Raw genomic sequence first — 12,717 nt, forward strand, 5'->3', positions numbered from 1 at the left:
CTGTGAGATGAGAAAGCACATCTGGTATTGTGTATCTGATCTGCATAAAAAAAAGAATTGGAAGCTTTTCAGATATTTCAGTATTGATATGTATGTAAAATTTATATTTTGACAACACTACATTGCACTTAGTTTTTAATTTCAGATACCTTTTTAAAACACTACAACTGAAAAATGCATAGCCTATAAATTCAACCCACCAAAGTGTCTAGTAGGAGTGACTGTCTGTTACACACCACTGCTGACATCTACCCGCATGGCGGCTGTTAATATCAAGGTGACAAGTATGTTTGATGATGCACTTATTATCTCAGAGCATCAGCTCAGATATTTCATCTATTTATTTTGTTGTCAGAGCAGTCTGAAGTTTACTAATACCTCAAAAACTATGGTTGTCCTACTGTACATACGAGTGTGTAGCTACACAAATTGATTAATAAAACACAGGCTAGCCACTTGGAAATGTAGAAGTAAATCATCCATTACTGAAAAGGAGAGAGGAAACTTAATGGAAGTGATGTGAACAAATTCAGATTTTTATTATTATTTTTTATTATTATTATTATTATTAAAAGTATTGTATACATGTTAGTGATTTGTGTTTTAGATGAGGAGGCAAATGTAATGCAGGTGGTTTTGATTATCAACAGAGATAATCAAAGGTTTACTATACACTGTAAACCCAAACAGTATAACTAAAATGTTTACAGTTATTCAAAAAAAAAAAAAAATAGCTATGCTTACTGATGATATTTAAGTTCAATCAGACAATCATTTGCCTCAAATTTTTTGAGTTAGTAGAACTTATCCGGGTTTTCAGTGTATGGTTCTGCTATGTGCTCCTTGCTTTCGGTTTTCATACAATAGCCAGTAAAATGTGAACACACAAGATTTTTGTTTAAACCGTCAGGTAACTTGTTCATCTGGTTCTGCATTATGTAAATACAGATGGCTGCTTTTATTTTAAAAAACAAAAAAATAGGCATTTATAGACATACCTATTGAAAGAGTTAGATAATGAGGTGGCTTGCAGTTACAGAAAAAAACAAACAAAAAACAAACAAAAAACCCATTTTACCATAGAAAGGTTTTTTGAGATGATATGGTTCTAAATAGAACTAACTATGTGTAAAATACCTTTAAAAAGTCATGTTTTTAAAGTTAAATTTAAATAATCATAAAAATCTTTTTTTGGGACCATCAAATCACTTTTTTTTTTTTTTTGTATATAAAGCTAGTGTATAAATTGAATGGAAAGCTGCTGAACAGAAAAATTAATTAATTCTTCAGTTTACAGCATGTCTCACACATTTAACTTGTCATAAGGTAGTCCAACTGACTTGTTGATGTGAAGTTGTGCGTATATACTTCCTATCTATATTTTGTAAGTTTCTGTTAAACAAAGCCATACTGGTAGCTTATTTAGGCCACCTAGCAGGTTTTGTGATTTAAAAAAAAATAGTCACACCCACGTTTTGGATTTTGCTGTATATATAAAGAGAGCTGCAATAAAATCAAACAGAAACTGGCGAGCAAGACACGCGACTTGAAGTCTTGAGATACTAACGGTAAACTAAATGTCTGACAAAACTGGCACTTAATTACTTTTAACAAATGTATAAATAATTTTTTCAATTACACATGCATAATTTTTCTCCACAGCCATGTTTTCACTGGTACTATTCTCAGGTATGGAACTTTTTAATTATTTTTATCCTCATTTTGGTTATTTTAAAATATATGTGAGAAAAGGGGGTCCAAAAGTCAACCACTGCAAAACTTTATGTTTTTATTACATTAATTAATAGTAGCAAGAATCTGACCTTTTCACATACTCGTTTCATAAATGTGCTCATTTGATTATGGATTTCGAAATTGTGCAGAATCTTGAAATTTCCTTATTTAATAATTTTCTTTGTTTAAAAAAAAAATTAAAATTTGATTTCCAGTTTAAATTATATTTTGAATCCTGACTTTTGGACCCAACTGTCTTTGCTGTATGGATTGAAGTTATATCAGGGTTCACATTTCACTTTTCCATGACTTTTTAGGCAAATATTCATAATGTTCCACAAAACTTCTGTGTATACATGTAAAATAAGAATGTTTAAATTTCAAATCACAGCATATCTTAACTAATTAATGATAAGCTATGTGGTTTATTACAAAATAAACATTCATTTGAATAACGCTGACACTCCAGTAAAATGGTTAGATAAAATGTGTCTGTTGTTCAGAACTCCACTGTGTAGTAACGGATTAACATACATCAATGTCAGGCATCAATGTTAAATAAGTAATTAAAAGTATCCAGTAACACAGACAGTAACTGTGTCAGATGTGTCAGGTGTCAGAAATGAACTTTCCATTAAGGGGCCCCTTGCAATTTATTTCCAGGGGCATTTTTTATGATTCCCTTTGTTGTCTTTAACCAATTACTTAAATCAATCAGAATACTATATAGACCGACAATGTTTTGTCGGGGCTGAACACAGCCCAGAATAACATGAGGAGCAAGGGAAGTACATGAAAAACAGGAAGCTTGACTGTGAGAAATTACAAACTAAAAGACATGAAATTATAAAAGTGAACTAAACCCAAAACAGACGTGACAGTCAGATTTATAGACAAAACCAAGGGAGCCAAGGGAGGAATTTAAAAAGTTTTGACCTCATATCTGGATGTTTTCATATGTTATAGAAAAAGATTTACTTTTGATCTTTTTATGTGTCTATACACTGTATTTTGTTCTTTTGAATGTATAGGCTACATGATGTTTTGAGACACACACAGTGGCGTAACTATCAGCATAGGGGCGTTTTCTCCGAAGAAGAAAGGCTCCTCAAAAAAATGGTTAAAAAAATCATCCATATTACAAAAAACAAACAAACAAACAAACAAAAAAACAACTCAATGCAATTATTACAAAATATGTGTTACATGTGCCCTGGGTCATCAACTTGGTCATATGGACACCATTTACCACAATCCCCCACCAAGGAACCAATCATGCACTGTCATCACACCTGTTTCCCATCATTGACCCTTTATAAGCTGCACTCACACAAAAGGGCCCTGTCCCAAATGGCACACTTCCTCAGAGTCCACACTTTGGTGACGTCAAATCTCCTCCCATCCATTATCTGATTGGCATTTTGCAAGGATTCCTGGGTAGTTAAAGTGTGCGGAGCCTGCATCTATGCGGGCTTCGCGGAAGACCGCTTCAAGGGTACAAAGGGGGCGCTGCTGAGCACACTTCAGAGCGTTAAAATGCTAATTGGGAGAGCCTACGGACTCATAGACTCGGCGAGCACGCGCAATTTAAGTCCACGAGACCGAAAGTCCACATGAAGTGCGCCATTTGGGACAGGGCCTACGTGCATTCCCTCCGAAGGGCACTTCGGAGTGAAAATAATCATGGCCGCCATATTGAAGGGTTGTATGTATAGTATTTTTCTATACTACTGTAATAGATTTGGTACATTATTATGGTCAAAATGATATTGTACTTCAACAAAAACACTTTACAGCTCCCTTTATCAGTCCATTCAAATGGTTCAAATACATAGACACAATATACAATATGGTACGATAAACCAAAAATGAATAAATCAACGTTAAACAAAGGGTGCAGCTTGCACAATCTACTCTTCCTTGATTGTCTTGTTAAGATGACGCAGAAGTGCGTTCCAAAAAAAAGAGTTTTTTTAATCCCCACACCCTTCAAAGCTCTCACTCCGGAGGGTAAACCCTTTGAAGGGATTAGGGCAGGAGGGATGAGCCCTTCCGATTGGAATGCAGGGACACACTCATGGCTGAGTATTGTTTAGCCTTGTTTTTGACCTTGTCTCCATGTTCCTTTTGCCTTGCCTTGCCTTGCCTGTGTTTTTGACCCTAGACTGTTTCTTTGTTTGATGATTGTTTGCTACCTGCATTGACAATAGCCTGTGTTTGGATTACTCTCTTGCCTTGCCTTCTTGTTACTGTTTGCTGGTGTTTGACCTCTGGCTGTACGACTATGCTCTTATTTATAAAGACTGCATGTGGATCTCCAACTCCATTTCCCGTCCCTTCCATTACAATATGACAATAAAAAGTGTATAAATCAGTTGTTGTTCTAATGTAACACTGTCCAACAGTGACACCAGCAGGAAAAGTTAAATTTACAATAATTACTTTTAGTATGTCTCACCAATTTTTCTCACACACAATCTGTAAAGAAAAATAAAGAAAAATACATTAGTATAACTTATAATTAGTATATTATTTAAATCAATATATTAAAACAAGTACATAATACTGTAAATCAACACTACACACATTCTGTGTTTCTACCACCCAATACATAAAGTACAGTAGCATGAATGCTATGTGAAGAAAAAAAAATTAGAAAACTAAATTGCTTTCCTTATTCAAAATGAAGACTCTAACAGGTTTTTTTTTTTTTTTTTAGACATATAATACTTAACAATATACTTAATATTAATAAAATATTTTAACACACCAAAACAGCACTTACACATGAAGTTTGTTTTGGGCAAAGGCTGTTGTTGTAAAGAGAGAGCAGAGAGGGAAATAACTTAAATAACGGAAATATCTGTATTTAAATAGCTGCCAGTCACATTTTAGCAATACACCAAGAAAAGAAAAAAAAAAAAGAGAGAAAGCAACCAATAGCATTGTTGAATAGGTTGATGTGTGAACTGCCACTAACCTGCTGCACATGACTATAGCAGGTTACATGTGTTTTTAAGTATGTACCAAATTGTAACCATGTAAACCATGGTGTTTAACCATGGTGTGCCATAGCCAAGCCACATATGATTCTTAGTTGTGTACTGTTATCAAGGCCGTATACCTCAATACAAATAGTGATACAAAAGAAAATTCCCTCCAATTCTAAAGTCATGCCAAAACATGGTGTTAATTGGAAAAGGTGCAACACTAACTCTTGAAGAAATCCAACTTTATTGATTAAAAAACGTGTAACGTTTCGGCCATTATCAAGGCCTTCATCAGAAATCATGTGTGAAGGTACCATTGATGTGGAGACGTATACTGGGATTGTACAGAGAATTATACTGCCATCAAAATGACATCTTTCCTGGGAAGCAAGACAATGCCAGGCCTCATTCTGCACATGCTAAAACAGAGTGGTCTTCACCAGAGTGGATGTGCTTGATTGTCTGACTGCAGTCCAGATCTGTCTCTTATTGAAAATGTATGGCCCATCATGAGAAGTAGAAGCAGACAACGACAATCACAGACTGTTGAGCAGATGTCTTGTATAAGGCGAGATTGGGCAAGAATTCCACATACAAAAACTGCAACAATTAGTATCTTCAATTCCCAAACATTTTAAAATTGTAATTACAAGGAAAGGTGATGTGACAGTGGTAAACATGCCAACTTTAATATATACAAATTGAAAAACTGTGAGGACTTACTTTAGAACACCACTGCACGCCACTGTCTTTAAGCAGATAAATATTTTTTGTTCATTTTTCAACCTTATACTTACATCTATCAGTATAATGTTTACTTCAATAAAGGTCAATTAACGATGCCATTAGAAGTTGACCCTTTATGCATGACGGTGTCTGCAGTGCCCCCGCAAGTATCTTGTGATCTCATCTTAACTTTTGTGTTTTCAACAGGTTTCTTTACCCTCACACTGTGTGCCCCTCAGTATGTCTTTGTGAATGAATCCAAGACTTGGGCAGAGGCTCAGAGATACTGTAGAGATAAATACTCTGATCTGGCCACTATTGAAAATGAACAACAGACGATCCAGTTATTGGACACAGTGAATGATGATTCCATTGATTTGGCCTGGATTGGACTCTATGATGATCTGAACAGTTGGAAATGGACTCTAGAGGACAGTGATTTCTTCAATGTGGGAGAGAAAGACTTCAGGAACTGGTATAACCCAGGACCAGGCAATTCTGCAGCACAAAGTGTGTGTGTGTATATGTACAGAGGGATATGGTATACAACAAGCTGCTCCAATACATTTGATCTTTCTGTCTGCTATGATGGTAAGCTGTACATTTAAAATGTCTAAGATAATGAACAAAAAATTGAAAACAACCAAAAAAATTTTCTCTCAACTTAATATGATAATAATATTTTTTCAGGAAGACAGAATGCCAGTGCTACTTATGTTTTAATTTACCAGTACAAAACCTGGACTGAAGCTCAGAGGTATTGCAGAGAACATCACACAGACCTCGTCAGTATCAGGAATGAGGCTGAAAACCAGAAGATCCAGTATTTATTACGGAATTATTATTATTATTATGCTGCTTGGATTGGACTGTACAGAACCAGATCTTGGTCAGATCAGAGCAACTCTTCATTTAGTTACTGGAGCACATGGCAGCCAGATACTGCAGGATCTTGCACTGTAGTCTCATTTAGTGACTCTGGGAAATGGGCAGATGAAAACTGCAATAATGCATTTCCTTTCTTTTGTCACAATGGTGAGTAGATCTTAAAGGATAGTTCACTTTCAAAAAAAAAAAAAAAAAACCTGATAATTTACTCACCCCCATGTCATCCAAAATGTTCATGTCTTTCTTTCTTCAGTCGAAAAGAAATTAAGGTTTTTGATGAAAACATTCCAGGATTATTCTCCTTATAGTGGACAAACAGTTGAAGGTCAAAATTACAGTTTCAGTGCAGCTTCAAAGTTCTTTTAAACAATAGCAGACGAGGAATAAAGGCCCCGGTATACTTCAAATGAAATCGAAGAACGAACTGATGTGACGTCATTTCGAACAAAATCAGGCCAAAACGAAGTTCATTTTGTGTTCTTTTTGGAAGTTCGAAACGGCTTGCCAAAGCGAACTTTCAGGAAAAGTTTGCTCCAGCTGCAAAACACCTTTGTACTACCATTGGTCAGTGACGATAACGTAATAGCAGGTGTGCGCAGAGGCTCCGTCTTCACTCTGAGTCTTTGACTCATTTCGCGTGTTTCAGTTCGTCGAGGTAAGAGCTCCGCGGGTGAAAACATTAACACGCTGGATAGCCGCTTTACAGACAGACGCTTTTCTTATGCTTTCTATAATAAATGCTTGCTGTTTTCTCATTTTTGTTGTGTTAATTTGTTACTGAGAAGAAAGTGCACAGCATATATTTACATATTCATCTAACCGTCGATTTCAGCAGTGTGGGCAGCGTCAGATGTTCCTTTACAGTATATCGCAGCTCAAGCGTTTCGAACTTCGTTTTACCCCTAAACGAAGAACGAAAAAGAACTTTGTTTGAAGTATACCGGGGCCTTACGGGTCTTATCTAGCAAAACGATCGGTCATTTAAAAAAAAAAAAAATGTAAATTTATATGCTTTATATAAACAAATGATCGCCTTCCAAGTGCTTCCGCCAAAACTGCACTTTTGTATTCTTAAAAAAGCTTACACTGTATGTCCTACGCCTTCCCTATTCTACTTACGGAATGAACGCAGCACCAGTTCCATTTTCTCCGTAAGTAGAATAGGGAAGGCGTGGGGCATACAGCGTAAGCTTTTTGAAGATTACGAAAGTGCAGTTTTGGCGGAAGAATGTGCAAGGCGATCATTTTTTTATATAAAGCAAATACATTTTTTTTTAAAATGACCAATCGTTTTGCTAGATAAGACCCTTATTCCTCGTCTGGTATCGTTTAAAGCCCTTTGAAGCTGCACTGAAACTGTAATTTTGACCTTCAACCGTTTGGAGGCTATTGAAGTCCACTTTAAGGAGAACAATCCTGGAATGTTTTCATCAAAAACCTTAATTTCTTTTCGACTGAAGAAAGACATGAACCTCTTGGATGACATGGGGGTGAGTAAATTATCAGGAAATTTTTTTTTGAAAGTGAACTAATCCTTTAAAGCAAAATGAAGACAAAACAGATATCCTGAAATACATGCTCATTTTTCAATTAAATTTAAAATCATTTGTTTCCTCTATTGCATTAGCATCATCCCACCAGTATCACTTTGTGAATGAATCCAAGAACTGGACTGAAGCTCAGAGATACTGCAGACAGAATTACACTGATCTGGCCACCATTGATAACATGGAGGAAATGAACAGTCTGATCAACACAGTTAATGGGAGTTACAGCGGCTCAGCCTGGATTGGACAGTATGATAATGTGAACAGCTGGAGATGGTCTTTGGAGGATGAAGATTTCTATCAGGAAGGAGAGAGAGATTTCAGGAACTGGTATCATGAACCGAACAATGATGGGGGGAATCAGCTGTGTGTTTACATGAGTTATGATGGAAAATGGTATGATATGTCATGTGACAGCATGCTGACATTCGTTTGCTATGATGGTAAGGACATTTCATTTTAGATATTAAATTAGTTTTTTTTTTTTTTTTAGTAAGAGCTAATGTGCCTATTTTTGTTGTAATCTCAGGTAGAGCAAATGCCACACAGAGTTACATCAGAATCTATGACTGGACAACCTGGTCAGAGGCTCGTAGATACTGCAGAGAGCATTACACAGATCTCGCCAATGTGAGAAATCAGACTGAGAACCAGATGATCCTTGGGGTATCAGGTGGACAAGTCTGGATCGGACTGTACAGAAACAGGGTTTGGTCAAACAATCAGACTACAAGTTATCAAAACTGGAGGCCGCAAATTCCTTGGTCACAGGCACAACCAGATAATGGAAATAATCAAGGTTTCGAATATGGATATCAGCACTGCACTGCAGTATCATTCAGATATTCAGGTCGATGGACAGATGAGATCTGTGTATCCAGCATGCCTTTCCTCTGCTACAGCAGTAAGTTAATTCCCTTTTTTGGATGCCATTATTTGGTAGGAGTGAGAAAGAGTTTAAACTTAAGTAGGGCTGTAACAACTATTCGATAAAATCGATAATAAACAATAATGAAAATCATCGACATCGATTCTCATCATCGATTAGTCGGGTCTGCTCGACGTGCACGGAAGACGTCTGCCAGTCGCTCAAATCACAGCACTAAATAACGCATTTCTACGGACAAAATGTATCTAAAAATAGTTAAGGAAAAAGATTGAGCAGCTGCGGGAAATTAAGGTACATTATCAAAACTGATCAAAATACGAGAATTATTTATTTTAAGCTTCAAGCTAATGCATTAGCGTAATGGCTTGCCCTGTCAGGGGCTTTGACAGATGCCTGTGCGTCCTCAGCACAAAACGTTCATTGTAGGTAATATCCTTATCTGTAAATGTTACAAATTCATGCGAGCATTTACATTTTTGCATCCAGCAGCCACCCTGTAACCAGACCCGGCGCCAGACACAAATACACGGACGGGCATTACATTTTTTTCAGGGGGGCACAAATGAGATCAACCTTATATTGCATAATAACATTAATTATTAATTAAATGGATTAAAAAAAAAAAAAAAAAAGGGGGAAGAACTAAACACGTCGCATGGGCTCGACATTGCCCGGGACAAGTTGATTTTTTTTAAAGGGGCAAGAAAGAGAAATTTACTTGCCTGGCCTGATTAAAACGCCAATAACATAAACATGACTAGAGAATCACCAAAATGCGATAATGCTGCTGCATTCATTTAGTCTAAGTGGCTTAGTGCATAATAATTATCGATAGTGCATAATATATAGGCTGATGTAATGTACTGACGCTAACAAAATGTTGCGCTGTTGAGGCGCTCGCGCTGCCTCGCGAGGAGAAATCTAAACAAATGAGCGCAGCATGACAAATGTTGTTTTAGGATGTTACAAGGTATGTAGGAATTCCAGCGAAAAAAAGTCATGTCTATTCTCAGAAAAACATAAAACAAACACAACAGAACTACTGTATGTAGAAGCTATTCACATGAACTAAAGGGTTTATCCTCTCATTTATTTAATAAGCTACTCCACATAGGAAGAACAGACATGCCAACTAGTTACTGACCTGATACAGACACATATGTGAAACGGACTGATGTTGTCTTGACCTAGAGCGAGGTTTACGTGACATAACGTCACTTGGAAGTAAGCTGGGCAGCCAGAAATCTGCTCAAACGGCTGCTCAAATTGGTGCTGCAGTTCCATTTTTCACCACAGGTTTACATCATAGGTTTACATTGGAAATTTGTGGGGCGCTGTAAAGCTGGGAGGGCTCTGAGACAGGCTGCCCTGCTTATCATGATTCATGCCTGCCGAATCCTTGCGCTATATTATAATATACCCTGCTCACTTTACGACTAGAAAATCTAAAAAAAATATTTGTTGCAGAATGCTGGACACATTTACAATATATTATTATTTCAGTCTATTTTTGGATGAATATTTTGTTGGGCTATGCCCCACCCAGACGAGCGGCGGCTGAATAATGCAGTAAAAATTCAAATGTGGAGTTTTTATATTTATCACATACAGTTAAACAGCATCACACGACCAAGAGTGCCGAATAATACCATCACGACTGAAAATGTGACACTGATTTCATATGGCAGTTCTATAAACAAGTAATTAATATGAATTTATTTACATTTTAGACGCAATATTCACTGTTTTTGTTCTGTTTTAGCAGCGAAAATGGTTCAGACAAATATCATAGCAGAAGCGCGTCAGTCTCTGCGGTTCTGAAACTGTGGTGCTGCGGGTCTGCAGCTGGATATGTCTCAGTCTCACAGCCAAGGGCGTAATTTCCACTGGGGACAGGGGGGACATGTCCCCCCCGCTTTTCAAAATCCCGTTTGTGTCCCCCCCACTTTCAAATTAATTTATGATTTTTTTAACCGAACGCCGTCATGGAGGAGCAGAACACAGAGCCTGTCTGTGTCGATGCGCGCGTTCGCGTCCAAGAACGTTGCGTGCACACTCTAAAAATAGCTCAGTGAAGGTTCTAATGAGCAGGTATTTTATACGGCAAAAGTGGGAGTAATGGAGCTAAAGAAATAGACTAGCCCCAATTAAGTTTTCGTGCACTATATTCAAAGTCATCTGAAGCCATTCCATAGCTTCATGTGAGGGACAGAAGAATATGTACATCGTTAACTTTTAAGTTCACGGAAACTCTTCTTCCCTCCGCTGCAGCTGTCAATCATTCTCTGTTCAGCACTCAAACAGCGTCGCGTTCAGTAAAGACAGTCAGCACGGTAAAACTATTCCGATTATAATACTTGATATGTAGCCTAGATAAAGGGCTGTGGATTGGCATAAACTAACTTGATCTTGCTGGAGTTTAATGCTGTTTCTAAACGATGTCATGACTTAGATGCAGATGTACACAGGGATTCTCTTTGTGCCAAACATTTATAATGCTCAGCGAAACTGCGCGCTCTGACTCGGCATTGTTTCAAGCGGTTTTTACTGCTGTTTTGAAGCGTTTCATATTATTATGGTTTTGCACACTGAAAGATTATTAATAGCATATTTTTTTCTGTCGTATCTTGTTGCCCCATTATAAAGCTGCACAATACATTTAAAAATAAATGTCTTTTAATCTTACATTAATATAAATACATATAATTCTATACATAGCTATACATATAAATCTAATCTATTTTTTTCTTCATTTTATAAGAATTCAAATAGTAATTTTAAACTTTTTGTTAACATTTGGATTTTATAAAATTACTGTGCAAAGTTTACTGCTGAATTATATACTTACCTAGTTTATTTATTTATTTATTGTTCAGCTTATGATTATATATTTTTATTCATTTGTTGTTTTCTGGATTGTCAAAGAGTGACCACTAGTTGCACAAATACAGATGTATGGATACAGGCCCCTGCTAATAAATTAATTCAACAAAGGTAACCTCTTTTGCTACATATTTTTAATGGTTTAAATGTGTACTCTACATGTTTGACCACTTATGAACTATCATTTAGCCTACTATATGTTGTGTATGTGACCAATGTGCCATACCATCACCAATAAATAAATACTATTAGAGCACAAAATTGTTTACAAGAGAACAAATTTCTTCATTGATCTAGTCACTTAATTTTGCTCTCAGAATGCACCAGATTTATGCATTTAAATTTAAAATGTACAAAGCTTTCCTACAGGGGGGCATGTGAACAATTGTAATGGGATGATCAGGTTCAGATATCTAAATCAGAGAATATCATTGGGCGTTTGGCGGGTGGATGATTTATTTTTAACAGTGGATTCAGGTAAAACCCAATGCACAGACTTTTTCTTTGTTCAATTTGGATACTGAACATGGGTTGGAGCTCTTTATTTTGAACTCTCAAAGTTCACCAGATTAATGAGTTTATCTTTAAAATGTACAAAATTTTCTTCCGGGGGGGCATGCCCCCGGACCCCCCTAGAGGGTGTGTGTCCCCCCCACTTTTCAAACCAAAGTTACACCCTTGCTCACAGCAACACTCGGGCTTTCGCCTAGCATTACCTCGCTGATCTCTCCTGCCAACTTTGGTGGTCTTTGATTAAAGAAACGCCGTATATCCTCAGACACTGTCACACGAGATAGTTCAGCAGTTGTTTAAAAAATGACCGCTAACATTAAGCGGCAGCACTATGCTTAGCAGACAACCAACAAAAATATCCGCGCTCAATATTTACAAACTAATCAAATCCGTTTATTTTATTTTATTTTATTTATTTTTTTTTTTTTTAAATCAGATCAAACACATTTTTATCCGGTAGTTATGATACAAAATGATAACTTTTGATGACAGTAGCCTATTGATAAAAAAAGCAAGGACTGGTGGTTGGGGGGACGTGGAGTTGTCG

The 12,717-nt window shown here is 36.7% G+C and overlaps 1 long non-coding RNA gene across 1 annotated transcript; it reads left to right on the top strand.

The window, feature by feature from the left end:
* Nucleotides 1-1,535: 1,535 nt before the first annotated feature.
* LOC137012701 (uncharacterized) lies at nucleotides 1,536-5,750 on the top strand. The gene is made up of 3 exons (XR_010893598.1): nucleotides 1,536-1,568; nucleotides 1,663-1,689; nucleotides 5,658-5,750. It is a non-coding gene; the product is annotated as an uncharacterized lncRNA (long non-coding RNA).
* The last annotated feature ends 6,967 nt before the right edge of the window (nucleotides 5,751-12,717 follow it).

This window comes from Chanodichthys erythropterus, chromosome 22 (assembly GCF_024489055.1).
Source record: "Chanodichthys erythropterus isolate Z2021 chromosome 22, ASM2448905v1, whole genome shotgun sequence".
Lineage (NCBI taxonomy): Eukaryota > Metazoa > Chordata > Actinopteri > Cypriniformes > Xenocyprididae > Chanodichthys > Chanodichthys erythropterus.